We start from the raw sequence: 20,167 nt of genomic DNA on the forward strand, positions 1-20,167 counted from the left end.
CGATGTGTTTTATTACAAAAATGCAATGCATACAAAGGAGGAAGCTTTGCATTCCTTCCTGCGAGGATTCCGCCATTCCTCAGAGCGCAGGACCCGCAGGTTTTCCTTATCCATTCGTCTCAGTTTCAGCCCGTCGACATCGTTTCAATTACTCCTCGGTTTGTCCGACGCGGTTTCTCTTACAAATGCAAATTCGCCCGCCGCTTCCGCTCGACTTTCCAGAGACAATTTCTCCGCGCCGCGTGGCAGCGTCTCCGACTCCTTGCAGCCTTCCACCTTTTCATCCCCAAGGATTTCACCCCTCGGCCGATACCCGCACAGACGTCCGGAATACCTTCGCTCCTCGTATCTCACCGTCGAATATAATCTTGTATACTTTTTCGGAGCGTAATTCAACCCTCCTCCCCGCAGAAACGGCCGCTTCAATTGGTCTGACGACGGTCGGTTCCGGCCCCTAACATCTGCGAGGGATGCTGCGGTCTATCGCTGATAAAAATTTCATTTGTTACGGTAACTAGAAAAATTCAGTAAAACAGATATCGTTGAAAAAACTGTTTGAATATTGTTGGAATTACGAAACACGAGGTACGCCCAACCATTTTTCGCTATTGTCGATCCTTTTTCGGTAATTGCAACGCAAAATCAGTTTGTGAGGTTTACTCTACTTGTTTAGTTAAACAAGGCTTTAACGTCAATTTATTGTTGCACAAGCATTAAATTTTCGCAACAGTTGCAAGAAAATATGGCAACAGTGATGGTAATGAGAAAGAATAGTAACGGATACCAGACTTTCCGTTAACAGCTAGAAAACCAATCTTCATTTTGTACCTAGAACTACATTTTTCGATTGTGGTAAAAAATGAAAATAGTTGAGGACTGAGCGGTAACCGGAACAAAAATTTCTCTCAGTCTAAGGGATGACTCTTAGTCCGGGTGCGTAATGATTTTACCCGACATAAATGAAACGAGTGTAATTCGGGTAATGAGCACGTGAGCTGATTTCGGAGTTGGCAAATTTCGGCCAGGGTCGAAATGCCCTGAATATCGATTGTACAGTCGGAATTTCGACCCTCGGGACCGCGGATGCGATCATTCGAGATACGATGGTCAGTCTGGATCCTGACCGTTTGAAATTCCAAATTCCAGATCCTCGGTGTTACGGGGTCTGAATGCTTCCTTTCGACCATCTGTCAATTTTTGGGATCAAGAAGAGCGTCTCGGAACCGAAATCCGACAAATATTTGCGAACACGAGGGGCTCGTCTCCAGAGACGCGATATTGTAGATGTTACGGTTTCACGAGGTGAGAGAGACGGCTTTTAGCGGGGTTTATCTAAACGATATTAACCGATCCTGAGACTTCATCCAGAACACCGCGTCGTCATTTCCCGAGGGAACGCGGTGTATTCGGCTTTTTGCTTCCTCTCGCTTCCCGGTCAATTTTCAATACCGCGAGTTGCGGTACAGTTAGATGGAAATGACGATATCTTGAACTGAATGTTTATTGACGGAACGCCGTCGGCGATCATCCAACAACGAGTTTTGCCGGGCGACGCGGAATCAAGTATCCGAAATGCCAAACACGTGGCGAAAGTGAGCCAATTTTTATTCATCTCGGCCGTGCTCATTTTGTGTTGATACTGGTTTTCCATTCATTTGATTCAGTGCCTTTAGCTACGCGTCTCCATTTCTCCGCCCGGAGGGCTGAAAAATTATTCGTTCTCACCTGTTTTCCGTATCGATTGGCGCAGGTAACTCACTGAAAGATTTTTTAGAAGCCAGCTGAACCTGGAGTAATTCAATCGAGATAAAATTGGGTTTCAAAAAATTTTGTGCTTCCGATAATGAACCACCATTAAACGAGTTGGAATATATTAGAGTTGAGTTGCGACTCGTCGAGGCAACTTATTCTCGTAATCTTACAAGAAACTGATAATTTCATCGACCGCATTACTCATATTCCGTTTACATAAAAATTGATAAATCGTCGCAAGAGCAGGACATTATCGTCTGACACGAGTGGTTGTTTGTCGTTCCAAGTTTTCGGCCTTTACCTACGATGCGATACTCAATAAAATACATTTCGTCGAGAGATAGAGAATTATTTATAAACTTGACTTCCTTTCACTTTCAATAGCGTTCGATTTACGTAACGATAAATTCATGCTCGGAATTTGATCAAGATTACTGCTTCTATTTTTTATTTAGAGTTGAAAATATGTAAATATGTAAACAGATGTTCGGAAACTTGAAGATTATCAGTGATATCGACTCAGCAGAAAATAGCACCGAGTGCCTGTAATCTCTAAGCCATTCCAGTCACAGCGACGGTTCATTGTTCTTTTTTTTCCCTTCAAATAAAGGTATCTTCGGTTCACCCAGAACAGATAAAAGTACTCTGTATACACACGACGGTATGCACGAGGGGAGACAAAAATAGACTTGACTCATTTAAACGACAATCTTCCGAGAACAGACTTTGATATCGTCACCCTAATATAACCTTACACACCTTGGGCTCCTCGATCGCTAGAAGGCTTTAGACCGTGGACGCAGCTTGATATGGAACTATCGACTGTTATCCAGAATGGATAGCAGCGTCCGTCGAGTCCAGGCGAGGTTTGACCACGGGACAGAATGCCATCGTGGGCGTATAAAGTCGTTGACATCTTCCCGCATCCCGGTAGGTTTAGATGGCGGTTTGAGGAGGTCGTTCGATTCATTGTTATTCCGATGAGCTCTTCCACGTCGGGAGTATAGATGAGCTCCGGTGCTTACCCTGAGGAAAACGTTTCGTCTTTCTCGGGAGCAAACCGTAATTGAATATGTATCCTGGGTTCAGGTATTCTGAACGAACGCTGTTGCTTCTACGCCCTGATACGTCCGCCTCTTGAAACCCCCAACGATTCGCATGGAATCGTATACGTCCTTTTTCAGGATTAGCTTACAATTCTATACAGATGGGAGTTCTTAAAATTTGGTGAAAATTTTTCAATGCTCAGGTAGACGAAGCTCGAAACTATTTTCGGAAATGGTTTCTGTTCGGTAGTCGTAGACTCCAACATTTCATTTCCAAGGTCATTTATGTACATCACTGCTGTGTAATAGATTCCACGAAACTTACGCATCAATCGTTTTCAGCATTGCTGGATTGGTTTTTGGAAACATTGTCAAGATTTCATCATTTTCGTGATAACAAGGCAGCACTTTCCACTTGTCACGAAGTAAGATACAGAATATTCGTAAAACCATTTCGTTAGCTGTAGGTACTAAACTCACTTTCATTCATGACGATTATCAAAAGTCATTGTATCCTATGTGGTAAGGTTGATTCCCAGAAGAATGTGATCTTGGACTTGATACATCACTTATACCATCAAAATAGTCATTGCCACGATAGAAATATCTTGAATTGATATTTGATCATTTTAACTGACCGACCCTGCCCCATGATAGATTGTTGATCATTAGCAAAGATTGAAAACTCAATGATGATCACTGAAAATGAGTCGCTGCTATAAGTTTGTAAATAACGTCCAACTCTTAAGCAAATATCGCATTTCCGAAACGGTCGGACTCTACACGAATTGACGCAACTTTGAAGACAGTTGCAACGTCTAATGATCATTATGCCCACGGCTCGTTAGCCGCATATTAGAAAGAAGATCAGGTTACATTAGCGCAAGCCTGCAACGTCGTAATTACGTAGCAGATATTATCGGGCCACCATTAACGTTCAGGATTTCTGCAGTGTCGAGAAGCGCGATGTATGAAAAGTATATAGCAAGGTAGTATTATAAGCGTAAATTCTAGTCGCAAGTGTTCGTATCGCACCAGCAGACTGCGCATAGGTATATTTATTCAGCAGGTGTGTAGGTATCTACATGGATGCGGACGCGGGTGGAAAGCCTCGAGTACATCTACCTCACATATATAAATAGAGTGACGACGTTGCACCGGGAGCATGGGAATGCAAAGGAACGAGAATTCACGGCTGCACGAGCTCGTAATAAGCCAGGAAACAGTTCGGAATGGTTCTGAATATCCTTTCCGGGCAATTTAATGGCTGGCTTCTTCTCCGCCGTAATTTCCAGCATTTGAAAATATCCGTAACGTGAAAAATTTGGCGCTTGTCTTTGACTAAACTACGATTCTGTTACAGTAAACAATCCAGTCCACATGGTGTCCGGTGATCCTGGAAATGTCCGTGAATTTTGCTCGTCCTTCAAAAGTCCTGGAAATTGTCCTGGAAATATCCTCGAATTTGTTACGGATTTTTTACCGAACACCATGGTCCAGTGGCGCAATTGACAGCTTCTGGTGTCAGTTGATGGATCCTACCACCATAAGAGACAGCATCGAATGGTGTGATTGGCTAGTGTAAATACAAATGGAGTAATTTTATCCCAATATCACACGGCTGATGAATGCAAATTATAAAAATGCGAATGGGGATGAGTTTGGATAAGGAGTTTGGTGTCAGGTCAAGCTCGTAATTAACTGAAAAGTACCTGAGCGCTACTGCAGGGTGTGTAAATAACGTATTCAAAACCGCAGACTTAGCTTGTCTAATTAAGTGAGGCTAGAGTGAGAGATGATCTTACAAGACCGTGAGAAAAATCTAATCGCATCCAGGTGTTTCTGAAGTGGTAATTTTCAATCCACATGGACGCGTGGACCGCGTCGTATTTAGCGAATAAATAATGGACTGTACGGCAACAGCGTGACTTTGACATAGATTTTTCTTATCTGAGATCTACGTACCCACCTGCCGCGATGTCTTAGCTCCGGTTCGCCCGTTAGCCGAATCAGTTCATCTCCGCCTTCCGTATCTCTCTGATACCTGTCGCGCGCCTTTAGCGGCTAATACGCAGCGACTGTAACGTGGCTTGGTAGCTGCTTGCCAGGACTGTAATAGCCAATTCCATCGACTTGATCCACGCCAAAATGACGACCTAGGAACGGACTGTGGATCGGCTTCGAAACAATCGTCTATTGAACACTTATCGGTGTTCTAGATCTCGCCGATTCCCTCCCGCCAGGTGGAATTACGATTCGACTTCATCGTGCTCTTGGAGACAATCTTCAAGACGCTTTGGCGTCTCGCGACGGTCTGATAATGATGTGCGAAATGTCGATTATCCTCGTCTTGCTGAACTCCTTGAGAAATCCTCCGCATCAGACTCCATTTCGCGATGAAAGAAGTCGTTCTGGGCTTTGATCGCTCGAATTCCAAGCTGGATCAGGTAACGAGCAGTCGTCCGGATGACGAGACGTCGTTCCTTTGACTTTTCTCAGCGAAGACAGAACCGCGTTAGATCATGGAAAAGGAACTCTTGTGACAGGTGATGCGGTAAGTTGGGCTTACAGGATCTGACTACGTGTAGTAGGAGCATTTACCGTTTCAACATTCCTCGATTCTGCTGAGAATTCACGCGCAAGAATCCAGCTTCCATTATTCGATGGACGCCATCCGTGGTCTATGGCTTCTGAGGCGACTGTGGAGTGGAATTTTTCCCTTCGTACTTACCTATCGACAATTTACTTAGACGCGATGACACTTCTCTCTGGCGAACCTGACGACCCACATAGAATATTGCAATGGTCGTGATAAATTATCACTTCAGGTTTATCAGCGGCTCCTATGTAGTTTCAAGACGACGTGTAATCCGACGGTACGGAATCTCATTTATCGACGTTATCCACGGTGCTGTGAAGTCCGTTGCTCGTTTGTGTTTATTTATCTCCGATGTGTTACACCGGGCGTGAAATATTCTAGGATTCTTTCACTGTCAAGAATTTCAGGGGGGACAATGGATAGAATTTGTAAACGGATATTACCCCTTGGTCCGGAACGCATTATTATGCATAGGTGCATTCGTATGCCCGATTCCTGCCAGCGTGTGTTTCGACCTCCCCTTTTTTCCAGCTGCATGGCTGCAGCCGAATAAGAGTTTTAAAAAAATTTCTAGCTGCTCGGAGACTCGAGACAGCGTATGAAATAACTCGCAGATGATTGAATTTTTCAGAAAAATCAGAGATTATCATCTCTCATATTTTATCACGACTGCCTGTTCCGGTGAATTTTCATACAGGAGGATAAATATTTCAAACGACAATCACGTTTGTTGAAAAGTTTATTTTCGTCAGAAAATGAACAAGAATAATTAACGCGTCGAGAAGTTTTATTCTAATTAAAAAATGTTAAAGGGAATTAGGTATCTGAATTTAAAAAGTGACCAACTTATTTGCTTATTTACAAAAATTCATTTAAGAAACCGTGCCTTCCTTGATTATTGAATGGAATTTATTTTTGCCTTCGAGCTGCCCGAATCAGGCAACGATTATGTTTAATTTGGACACTGAATACGTGTAGGTAATAAATATGGAAAAAAAAACGGCCGATAAATTCGTCAGAACATCAAGGCCTGTTCGTTTCATCGAAAAGATAGTTAGACATTCGTTACAAGTATCTCTGACTTGAATTTTGCAGCTTAGACTTTTACGACTAAATTTATTTCGTTAATTCCGTTACGATTTAAGGTGAAGGTTGAAGGGCGGTCTTGCGTAACAAGAATCTCGCGTTTCTTTCCTTTGAGAACCACGCAACCTGGATCACTAAATCTAGATCTGGAAGGTTAACAAGAACGCAAAGCCCCGTCCCGATACTATCTCCCTCACGTCATGGTGTTTAATTACAAACTACACTCCCGCAGATCACTGAGTACGTGTTCTCCGTCGCGCTTTTGTCAAACTCGGCCCCGGTCGGCAAGCCACAATAATTTCACACACATCCGAACTCGTCGTAATCTGGACTGATTGTGAGTGAAAAAGGATGAAAAAAAGTCCGTTCATCCCGTCTTTGTTAGTTTTTTTACTCGTACTGCTTCCAATGGTAACGTTTCGGCTTTTTTTTTTATACACTTTACTCTCTTCAATCATATCATCAATCCATTCTCTCGAATGATTCAGATCCGCGTTAGTAAAAAAGTTAAAATAAGAATCCTTGAAACAGATGAATATTTCAAACACCGTAAGATTGCCGTTAATTTCAGTAACTTTTGCAGCTGAAATTGAACAATTCGTTCTCTAATTCCGGACCGAAATGGCCGGGGGAATTCTCGTGAACCCGACCGTTGTGTGGATCGTAATAATTTAGACTGCGGGAAACTACGAGACCCAGTTTCCACGACACGGTGAAAAGCTTCTCGTTCTGCCTACATTTATATTCTTTTCTTCGGACTACCCAGTTACCGTCGGTACAACTTTGACGTCAGATTCATTTCACCGAGTAATTTGATCTAATTTTTATGTAAAAACAGGGATTCAAGGCTCGGCTGTAAAGGAAAGCAAGGAAATGGAAAGCGGAAAATTCATCTGGAAGAACTGCTCAAATCCAAAGGTTTTGAATACTCGTAAGTGTCATCAACAATCTTTGACTAGCTGTACCGAAGCCTTGGAACTAAAAATAAAAGTTTTATTTTCTTTGTAATTGAAACTCATCCAGTCACCCAAGAACGAAATTTCAAACATCTCTGCGTAGTCTGGATAAAATATTCCGAGCACAATGTGAGTGAGAGACTTTTTTCCTGGCGAAATAACGCTGGTCTTTGAAAATCCTGACGAACTCATCGTTTCGCTGGTAAATAATGCGGAACGGATTTACCGGGGTGAAACAGTTTTCTGGATGCTGGAGGCTCGAGGGTAAACGTCAGGCCGAAATTGAGGCAAAATTAACCGGCCAACGAGGAAGAATGTGCCAGAATCCCGTGTCCACAAAATTCTCGGCACTTAACCCGAAATATCTCCAAAACAGGCGGTAAAACAGGCTTGGAATTGTTATTGGAGTTTGGGAGTGAGATATGTGTAAGGCGAAATATGGGCTCAAGATTAATGCGCAAAGTTCGTAATCGCTGTGTGGAAATGGATTCATCCCGCAATACGGTAAATTCTGATAATCCACAATTTTTCACGTAAATATGATACTGCGAGAGTAATGGAAAAATTTCCGAAATTGAAACCAGTAATTTCTAACACCGTAGAGGCTCCTTGTTCTTCTGCTTTCTCGTCGACCTCGTCTAACGAATGCTGACAATGAGCGACGACTGCCTACAAGTCGTTGGATGCCTGGCATCGACTTTCGCGGAGGTTGATGAGAATAATTAATGAGACACGCGAGTTCAAAGACTCCGAATACTTCGGGCCGAAATGTCGAATGCAAAATTGCCTTCGGCGTGATTCGCCTGTCGCTTCAAGTGCCGGAGTCTTCAATGAAATCGCTCTCTAACGACCGGCCTGTCAATTTCTGTGTCCTGACGTGAAATGGAGAAAACGTAACCCCGAGGATCGACGGCATGGGTTGCTTTTTCAGAGAAATGGGGAAAACAGACTGAGATTCAGTTGATGTGACTTACTCGAAAGAACTCTGTTATTTCAGTAAGTACAGCATCTTTTACGTCTGTTTCTTCCAACCGATAATGAAGCAATTTACGTAAGGTTTCTCAAGGCTGCTGTGAGCAAGAAGATCTACTGGAATAACCTGCAAGTCAATTAACGAGTATTCCATACCGCAAGTGAAGCCAGCCGGAAATGTATTAACAGTTACGCCTTTCCCCTCTTTCTTTATTGCTTCTCACTTTGACTTTCAATTTCTCATTATTGTGTCGAGCGCCAGCTTCTCAGTCTCTCCATTATCTCGCGCAGGTTATTAAATTTGAAGAAAAAAAAATGCAGCAACCATGACTTCGTAACGACGTCTCATTTTTCTGACCTGTACAAGGTATGTGGAAAATTGGATCACTCGAAAGAGGAATATAAAGAAATTTTTTAACGTGTAGATAAATTTCATTCGCAGTATTTGTTTGCTTTTCTTGATGATTGTAATATCTTTAACGGAAAAAACTCATTCGAGGATCAGAATATTCTTCATTCGATGCAAAATTGACGATACGCGTGAAAAGATCAGAATAAAAATGGATCGCTTGGGACATAATCCTGTTTTGAAGCGAGGATTGAAAATCCACGCCTGAAATTCAGGACTTGCCTTGAAAATTCACACGTCGGTATAAAATACTTTATACGTTCGTTTGGGAGGCTGCGCGATAACCGCGCGGCGAAGTCTGGATAAGACGTAAAATTTGCATGACGGGTTCGCCAATTCGTGCCGGTTCTAAGCCGGGCGCTTTTCGTCGTCGTCTTTCAGGCGACAGCAGGAGCATAAGGCATCGAAGAGAGGAACGAAGAGAAGAGATTCGAGGCCCGGAGGGATGCTCGCGATTTTACGAGCCTGGTACCAAGACCTTTGAAATTTTTCTCCTGGGAATAAACGACCATCCTGCGTCGTTTCAGACTCACGCACGAGTGTAAAGTGCCGGAGACCAGCGGCATGCGGCGTTTGTAATCGTTCCAGGGAAACAAAAGGGGAATTTTATGTAGTCGGCGAGTTTAAGAGAGACTGTAAAGATGACGGGATTGGGAAAGCACGAACAGAGAAACAGACGCGTAATCGTTGAAACGACTATTTTGTTCTTTTCAAGCCCCGTTCAAACTCTTTATATACCACCTGCTGCGTGAAAATAAACGCCTAGGATCGAAAGATCTCAGAAGCTGTTCGTTATTTGCGGGACAATTTAATGGCTGTTATTATCAGTCAGCCGTTGGAGCCAGGCTCATTCGTTAACTCTTATTAACAGCCTTTGTAGCTTCTCCTCCGCAGCTTCCTGCACGTCTAATTATCTCCGACAACGCACTGCATCTGTAGCAAGATTGCGCTTTCGTCTCTCGAGGCGTAAGCTTCGGTGGAATAGTTTGGGGGTAATTTATCCAAGCCGTACATAGTCGAAAGAGTGAAGCACGTTTACCTCGGGTGAAAACCGAAATACCGAAGAAGTCTGCAGAAAGCAGGTAGAAGTACACGTTTATAAACACTATATTAGACAGTAAATGAACCATAAATTAAAGCTCAAGATTTTCTCCGCTATTCCGCGGCTCGTTTAACTTGTGCGCAGCGTCAAATGTTCATTACATTTCATCGTAAATCACGTTTGTTTTCTTCTCCAGTGCAGGGGAGGGCTGAATAAAAGAGAAAACTTTCCCGTCGGTAAGAAAACTTTGCAATGCAATTGGGAGAAGGTTTTATTCAATCCAATCAATTAATTCTCTGGGAATCCACTGTAATTAATTGAGGAAGTGAAGAGCGAGCGAGGGTCAAAAAGTGGAAACACGCCTCTTCAAACTGATCGATTTCAATGAAACAGAATTGGTTAATGGTACCGGAAACTCTGTAGTACCTTGTAGAGATTGTCTGTTACCAATCACGAATGCACGGTTATTATATTATATGCCTGCGCAAACAGAACGAGTTTCAATATAACAAATTAAGGGGGGTTTATTTAAACAAACAATGTTCCCCCGGGCTTACAGTTGTTTCAATATCACAAATATTACAGTTGGTACATAAACGCGGTGTATGAATCATGTCACTCAAAGTCCTTTGCATGCATAATTATTGGCTGTGAAAAGAGCGGATCTTGATTGTCATTTGTAATTATCAACACTGCTGACTTTGATCAGGAATTAAAACAAAATTGTTCTGTATTTGAGTATAAAAAATTGTGAATTCACGGTATTTTCGATGCTCAACTTCACCGATGCGGAAAAGTTGATCCTGGAGGATCGACCGCGGCACTTTTTACGCAACGAACGACCGAGTTGAAACGGTGATTGAGGAAGAAGGAGCGATTTAAGCCGGGGAGGAAGGAATAACGTCGCGGCATCGTCTAACACCAATTACCGATGATATATTCTGTATTTTCCATGCTTCCATGCTCGACTTCCGGCTGGATGCTCAACGGCGTCCTGTTACTCCAAGGACTTAACGACGCGTCGACTGTCGCTGCCAATTGGGACCTCTTCCGTCCCTTCGTCAAGCCTCAGTTGACGCCGGAAACCCATTAGCTGATAATGACTGGCCGATTTTGACGGAACAAGATTTACAATTAGGGATGATCATACTTTATACGATCTGGTTTCGACGCGTTACGCGTTTTCTTAACTTCGGACTGAAAAACGGTGATTAAATCGAAGCGAAATAACGTTCGGAGTCAAACCTCGTCGAAGAAATTTTCGTACACCAATGAAATCAAGACAATATTTATGATTCCACGATCTCTGAACGCGGATAAAATTTATGTGAAAGCAAAAGTTGGTGGATTCTTTCTTTTTTTCTTTTTCCTTCTTTCTTCTACTGGTCAAGTGTTTTGTAACGTATATGGACGTTGAAGAGCTGACACCTTGTAACTGATCTTAAAATATCTTGAAACAGCGAAGAAGCGTGAATAAAAATCGAAAGTTGTTCTACAACGCTTTACAGATCTTCGCCGAACAGGTAAGAGTTGATCGCTGTTATCGTTGGATCATTTATTATTGATCGCTTATAGTTAGACGACAGTTTTACCCGTGTTTATAGTTGGGCATAATAGCTATCACAGCTTTATTTTCATTGTACATTAATTCGTTAGTCGCTAACATTATTGACGATTCAAAATCGTACGCGAACATGCGTGAAAACTCTCTAATAATATATACAGGATATAAAAAAAACTATTCGCGGATCATTAACAGATAAAGAAATGACCGATCGCTACCCCTACCTTCGTTTCTCAATCACTTCCTGAATGGATTTTACGGCATAAAATCTATCGACTCAAGCGTGGGAAAGATTCTGATTACATGTTAAATATTGCATATAATATTAATTGCAGATGGGCTTATTATATTCGACAGCTGGACACGGGGATTGTCATTGCACTATTCTCTCCTATAATTCACTGCATTCCGACCACATCCATCATCCGTGAATAAACCCCGAGGCATTTGCATTGATGACACACGAGCCTGGGTCAATTCTGATAGCGATTCGGTTTTGACGCCGTTCCTCGATCACTAATGAAAATGTAAATTTTACGGCTAATGTTGTCACTGTCGCTAATTAATCACTATCGATAATTCATTATAGAAATCAAAGTTGAAGGTGTCAACGAAATCACACTTGCCCCGTGTCCAATCTTACTTAGATAATTATTCTTATATAATAATCCTTCAAAACTGGTCGAATAAATTTTTCTCATTCTATGCTATCATATTTACTAATGTCGTGTTGACAAAAGCAAGACCAATTTTCAGTTGACACAAAAAGCTTTCATGCTGTTTTATGGCGTTTTGTAGAAGCCACATCGTCAAATGACGTGTTCGATTCTTGATCATTGAGAAAATAAGCCTGGTTCAACGCACAGGTTTGTTCATCAAATGACAAAGAGACTCCAAGACCTGATACATGAACGTACCGCGGCAGGCCGTAAGACCACTTCCACGAGGCTGCTCCAGGTCTTTGAGAATCTCCCCCCCCCCCCTTCGAGGAAACACTGGAACTCGTTGCCAAGACGTCTACCTAACGGCTGTAAGGGCCCCGCGTATAAATACTTATTTCCCTTGCCTCTTCACTCCCACGCCTGTCATACTCAGTGCCCTCAGCCAACCATAGGCTTGCCATTTTCAAAGTATAAAGAGTATTGTTCAGATGTTACTCAATTTTTCACCCTCTTACTTTTTAAACGTGAATTTAGGAAATTCGAATAAAATGATGAAAGTGAATGTGAAAAGTCTCGTCACGCCACGTTAATCCTGACTCGAGGGACCTTCTGATCTGAAAAAGGAATCGATCCTTTTGATCGTCAAACTGATTCAAAATATGACGAACGTCCCGCGTTTATCTCAGCCTCAATTATCAAGGGTCACCGGGCTTCCGACCCAGGATGTACGGTCTCATCCTCAAGATGCTCGTCTCATCGTTCGTTGACGTAAGACTTTCACGACACCAAATTGTACGGGCTTGACCCGAGAATAATGGGGACGGAGTTTCGTCCGAAGCACCTTGCCCAATCCCGTAGAAAGTAACAATTAGGTGTACAAACAAGAGGTGTGTAGAGGATCGCGGAGACATGCAAATTTCCCCGGTGGCCCGGGCGGTATTAAAAGTTGCGCGTGTTCGTCGGAGCGAGGAACGAGTTTTGAGATTTCTTTATTCATCGGCATGCACGTGTCGCGAGAGAAGTCACGTGTAGGCAACGCCGAGCTCACGAGTACGAAATAAAGGTTGGTGAACGGCGTTGTTGTACGCGCGAGCAAACCAGCTCCTATGGCCAGTGAGTAAAAGTGACCCAGACCTCCAGAAGAAGGATCGGGCGTTGCTCCCTACCCGCTGTCACTTCTTTGCACGATCTGGTAGCGGGAGCTTCGAACCTCCGACAAGTGCTGCAAGCGGTTCTCCACCTTCGCTAAGGCTCCTGACCCCTTTTCGTGGACTGGAATTTTAATGACCTCGTTTATTATAGGGAGGCGGAATAACAATAAGAAAATAATTAGCAGGTATTAATCGACCGGCTCGTACGGCTCGGAATTACATCAACGGGCGGTCGAATCTGCAGAGGAACATTCAAGGCTCCAAGAGACGTGTTTAATTTTTTTGCTCGATCGAAACGTTCCTCGCGAAATCTTGCCGATACCACCTGGAAGAGGATGATGGATCAGCTGGATGGATCACGCGGACTATGGTCTGAGGATAAGGAATTCCAGTGAGCATCGTCAAACATGTGAACTCTGGCGGAAAGATATTTCAGAACAAGGAACCTTCGAACTGTGCAGGAAAGATTCCGGTTCCTGAGTCGCGATGAACGAGAATCGGCAAAAACTGTTCCCATGAGACCGCGGACTCGGCATCGAGTATGGAACACATGTGGTCCATGGGGCCGGTTCACGATTGCAAGTGAAAGCACTTGGCCCCCGTCAATGCCGAGTAGAACTCCAGAGAAAGCTGCTCCCTCCCGGTGAACAGTTCTGACTTTGGGCGATATTAAAATTCGTTCTTCTTATTACTCGCCCGTCTTCTCTGCTTCTGTTTTCCGCTCTCTCTTTCTCTTTATCTCTATCTGTTCTCAACTTTCAAACAAGAAAGAAGTTATTTCCATTGAACAAAACTCCGGGAAGTGAGAGCTGCAGGAAAACACCCTGAGACTGGAAAAAGTTTCGCAGGATAGTGTCGGGGACCTTATTCTCTCCAGGATCGATCATTCCACTGATGTAAATCCATTCAAACTTGGACTTTGTGAAAAGCGATCGTGAAACTGATTCGAGATAGCTAACTCGGTACTTGCGGGTAAATACAACAAATGGAACAGCTTGTTAGACCCGAATATCGAGATCAGACGTTTTCTGTGCTGGAATGTGTGCCGAATGGTGATAAGAGCTTGTGAAAGTTAGTGTGGTGTTAATAAATCAAAAGATTAAAGAAAACCATGAATATCAAAAACTCCGCCTGCTTCCTGACCGCTTTTCATTCATGAATGAGTATCGGGCCGCGAGTTGCTTCACTTCATCTCAATCTACGCACCGAGTCGTTCAGGATGAATAAGATAATCAGGATAGGTTGATTAATAACAGGCTTTGAAACTTTACAGGCTTTTTGGTGTATCTCTTTAATTATGCGGTGTCTTGGAAAAATAATGATCTTGATCTACAGTGATCACAAAGTAGCAGGAATATACCGCTAGTGATTCAGTGGTGCACCGTGAGAAGCCGAGTGCATGAATACACGCGCATATGACTGCATCCTTTACCCAGATCCCAGGAAAAATAGTCCGTGAGAGTTTCCTAACGTCTTATGAGCGCACCAACTTCATACGTTGACGACAATGCAGTTGTTGGATTGGTGGTTATACGGCTTAGCTCCAGAAAGGAAGCTGAAGGTAGTGCCGACTGACAAAAGGTACCAATGACATTTTCTCACACGAATGTGTAACTTGTAACAGCCAGATCACCGAGCGTTCCAACTCACGAGATGTTGCAGAAAGAACTTTGTAATCGTGGTTGAAAATCGCGGATGCTTTCGCATGTCTTGATCGGCATTTTATAACTCGGCTTTACTTTCTAGTCGAATTTTTCTCTCCAATGATTTTCAGTGTCCTTAGCTAACCGTTGCCCAATCCTAGTTCTTATTCACCCGCTTCGGTTTGTTGCTCGTCTCGTTAATTTCAGATGTCTGTGTTCCTACACGTGGCCTTCTTCTAGTTCCGCGTCTCCGATGATGTCAAGTCCGGAACACAGTAGTTATAACACGCGGTTTGGTAATTCCGAGATTTTTATTTCACCCCAATTACTGTCGTGTTACTTAGATGTAGGCGCAGGCGGTTAAGCTGGAGAGATTTGTCGCCAGAAAGAAGCAACCGTAGTACGAGTAGTCTACGCTTTACAGGATTTATACTTTCTCCGCTGTTTCAGCATGTGTGGGCAGTTAGTTTTAACAGATAAAATTTCTAGCTAAAGCAAAGTGTTCAAGCACGAATCCCCATCCCCATTAAAACTCCTCGTATTTCGGCTCTTGGAAATGTAAATAATCCCACTACGGTCGTAACGGGCCAAACTCTTTGAACGGGGATCGGAGGTCAGGTCCTGCCTGGTCTTTGAGGCAAAATGTTGTCAATGAAGCGAAGGATCAAATTGTCAGATTTCCCCGAAGAGGATCTGAGTAATCCTTTCTTCTAATGGCGGCTGAAGATTCATCGCCACCTTGCCTGATCCACACTCATGGTCTTCTAGATCTTAGCTGGCAGATAATCTTCGTGTTTATTATCACTAGAGGCGATCCCACGGTTCGGTAGAATCTTCACTTTACGCCCGGGGCGCTTGTTAAGTCACTACCTTGGAATCATTGCAGGTTCCGTGTCAGACGCAAATCTGTGACCCTCTTTTATCTCCGAAGCTGTGCAGAGAGATGGAAATTGGGTAAAATTACGATTCGGCATTTTGCATGAGGGGACGTCGGATGGACTTGAATAAAAGAGGGACGGGGTTCTTCTCTCTCGTAAAGAGCATGCTTGAAAAATCAAGATACGCTTAGTCTCCTAATTGTATCATTCTTCGACTTGCTACACTTCACCCTCGGTCCAACCAGCTACCCTTCAAAATGCTGACGAATCGACCTACTTAATTCTGCAGGACAAAAGTACCCGGGAACTTTTAGCGACCATTAATTTCGCGCTGTTCCCCACAGGTAAAAGTCGTGAAAATATAAAATCTACCGAACAAGCTTACCCAGCTCTGTGTTCCCAAGCGGTGTACCAGCCTACGATACGTTCGATTCTCCGTTTCGTTGGCTTCGATACCAGCAACGCTTTACACGACTCGGCCAACCGGGCAGAAAAGAGTTAGTTGATTCCCCTCGCGTGTTTCGAATCCTGGGAAGGAGAGAACGACAAGAAAAGGGAAACGGAGAAGGGGTTGAACCCGAAAGAGAGAGAGAGAAAGAAAGAAGCGTCGCGGGCAGAAGTTGGCTGTAAAAATAAGGCGAGGTGGAAGGCCTCGCGAGGTTTATGGCAGTCTGCCTGGATCGCGCTGGTACAGGGCAGGAGGAAAGAGGGGTGGAAAGGAGGTCGAATCTCGTTAGCCCTGAACTTGCCTCCGCCATGGATATATATATATATATATATGTATACATGTATATATGTATGTAAGTATATGTACGCGTTTGCGTCCGTGGAAAGAGCGCGATGGCTGCTTTAACGCCGCAAGCTGCTCTCTCCTCCACCATTCCACTTATTCTTCATCCACCATCCTTCTCCCTTGGAGGATCCCTGTAGGTTTAAGCGGCTCTACTCGTCCATACGTGCCTGTTATACCCACAGAATATCTCCTCACGCGATTCGTTCCGACTGGCGAGAGAAACGCCGCATTACAGGCATGAAACGATAAATTCATGGCACTGGTACATCGAGTTCGTCAATCCAACGAATTGGAAAATACCTGTTCACTTTTCACGATGCCTGAGATCGATGGGATCTAAAGTAGCCAGATCACCTCATGTTTGATCTCGCCCGAATGATTTTATGCTAACTTCAAGTTTCATGTTAATTTACACACACTTGGTATCGGAGTTTGGAATGCCGTATCAATAACTCTTCGCCTCGATCATTCCGTCCACTATGAATGAACAAGAAGTTAGAAAATGGTGAAACGTATAGAGCTAATCTAGTACCCAGTCTGCGAGCAGATCACGGCTCTGGAGACTGCAACTTTGGCGCTATAATTTACGGGCATACGCAGACCATAAATTAGGCAAGTTGAGTTGAGAGAGAGAGAGAGAGAGAGAGAGAAAGGGAGCACTTCACATACATATTCAAGCGCGTTGCGTGATTTGAGTAATGTTACAACATGGCGAGGGGTGAGTGCTTCGGTGTATTGTTCAACACGTGAACCTGTTATAACTGTATGATCACAGACCATAAATTCCAACTCGGTATCAAACTTGATGTCACTAGACCTGAGCAATATGCAAGGCTTTCTGATGGATCACCCATGATTCTCAAAGAAATACGTGTATACGTTCTTATTTTGAACTGTAACTTTTTGGACATTACATACGACATTCGAATAACGGCCCTGAAACACCTTTTTTTTGTGTAATAAATCATATTCCTATTTACTGACACATCATCGTTTGAAAATCTAGTCCGGTCTTTCATAAATGATTTCGTGCATAACCACTCTGTTGATTTTTACTGATGTGCAAAACAGCTTTAATGAGAATAGATATCGCTGTAATAAAATCGAGGCATGAATTTGTCTGAATTTGGTAAAAAGGACCAACTCCTTCCTTTTTTTCGACTCGTTGAACTGTTGCGATCACGTATTTGCGACTGAAAAAATCGATCGATATACGAAAGTGTATTTTGGTACGCACTGCGAAAAGTTTCACGGTTGGCATGAATCTCGTTTCTGGCAGAGACAGAACATTGACGAAACAACGAGCTCCTGGGGTGAGCTGGGGATGTTCCATAATCCTCCCTTCGCGTTCGGAGTTCGCCCGACTGTAAACTTTGGATCGATGTGCGATTACGCGGCAGGCAGGTGGTGTAATTCCTTCATCCCCCATTTTCCCGATTCCCGACGCTTTTCGCCTACACCGGGTTAAAACAAAGGTGAGGCCAATTTGGCGGCAGGTTCGAACTGCTAATTGTAAGTCAACAGCAGCGAGCGTTGAATAACGGATATTATAGATTCTTGAATAATTTCGCCGCGCCTCTTCCTGAGAAAGTAACAATTCATATTTCACTCGTAATTCAAAGAGCACGAAGTAACAATTGATCTTCACTCGCTACACTTTCAACTATAATTAATCACGCTATCGCGCATTTACCAGACCTTCGACGATTCAGGATACCGATTGTAACAGCATTTTGAAAAACCCAATCACCTCGACGATTACAGTTGCGCTTGAGAATTCCAATTAATGACTTTGCCTTACGCGGCAAATTTCCTCTCGTGAATGAAATTGATTCAACCGTATTGCGACGGTTCTCCGTACAATTGTAGCTGTGTAATTATCCCACAAATACGATAAAACCCAATAATACTCATATATTACAAATACAGCCCTTTATAGTCAGTGATAAAGTTCGCACTTTGCGCACTGCGATATTTTCGAGATTCAAAAGATCGACTCGCGGATGATTCGGGAATATTCTCAACCGTGTATAAATTAAACCAATTTATCGAGTTCGCGGTTATTGGCTGAAGTTCCTGGCCAAAATCAAGCCGCACGCATCTCCGCGAATCCGCTTCCCAATATTTCTCTCAATTTTTCTCGAACCCTCGACACGTTTTCCTGGATAATTGCCCGCTTCGTCATATTCCTCTCCAAATCACCACGGATCGACTCACTTCCCTTCTTCCCGACGCCATTGGACGGCGTCTGGACCCTGTGCCTCTGGAATGCAGTTGTTCCACTCGCCGACCATTAAGGATTAAAGTACTACGATGCGATGCGTTGCTCGCCGCCTACGTGTAAACGGCCTGCTTTTACACTCGGCGCGATTTTCTGCGTTACGTAAGGAATTACGATTGTTTACGCCGAGGATCACTGGTACAACGACCTGATGAAGCGCGAAAGCTCGAATGATTCTGTCGCGCAATTGTGTTTTACTTTTATTCTCTTGTTCTACCACCGTGATCCTTCCCGTTCTTGATTTTCTTTTCAATTCAGGTTTTCGCAAAAATATTTTTAATGCAAGCAAAGCTCGATGTGTGTTTATTTTATTTCATTACCTGCAGGCTGATACACCAGCTTTTATTTTATCATATAATACCGACGATGATAGCTCGATTAATTATGCGATACCGAACAATGATAATCGAATGTTGAATATGTACGAGTGGCCGTCGAGGAATGTATTTGTTATCCATATGAATAATCGTGTACATAATAACGGATTGAAATATATATACGTGTCGTTGAAATTGTTATCACGGATATGTTGTAGGTATAGGATTGGTAACATCGACAAAATATCGTACTTGAGCACTGGTATATAATTCATAAACATACAGTAAACAATGTAGATGAACATGATATATATTATATTTCGAATATAGTGGCTCATGAGTTTACACGTCTATGTAATAATATTTTATTGCACATGATATATTATATATTATACAATGTATAATCTACGAGTCATTCCAATTACAGTGCTGCGATTGGAGCGTTTATAAGTATGATTAAATACCGTTATGGTCCTACAAGTGTGTGTTACAACGACAATTAAAATTGTTCCTAACACCGCGTACCCGCGGTTCGACGCTGATGAAAATGGTAAACGGAACCGGGACATCGGAAGTAAACCTCGACCAACGCGGCGTTGACCCCCTGATTAAAAAGCTGCAAGGGAAATTTGGAGCCAAGAAAATCGTGCGCTTTGACAGGAAGCAAAAAAATGTCACTCGTTATTAATGATAATATTTTTCGGTCCGTTACACACGGGACAAATAATTTTTCCGGTATGTGTAAACGGCTGGTATTTACCAGCTTCGTTACGGACGTTACTCCAGTTTTCTTTCCTCGCAGCGCATGATTATTGAGAAATTATAAGATTCCGGATAATTGGACTCGTTAAAGAAATTACCGTAGGTGATAATTGGAATCGTGTAATTGCAATCGTTGACCGTGATGCCTAGAATATAATTCCGTTGACAACGCTACAAGTTTACGTCTGTGTAGAGGTAAACAGTCGCAGAGAGAATATTCCCTTCGAAGACGAAGGATACCGACAATTATGCAT

Source organism: Neodiprion pinetum, chromosome 3 (genome assembly GCF_021155775.2).
Source record: "Neodiprion pinetum isolate iyNeoPine1 chromosome 3, iyNeoPine1.2, whole genome shotgun sequence".
In the NCBI taxonomy this organism is placed as follows: domain Eukaryota; kingdom Metazoa; phylum Arthropoda; class Insecta; order Hymenoptera; family Diprionidae; genus Neodiprion; species Neodiprion pinetum.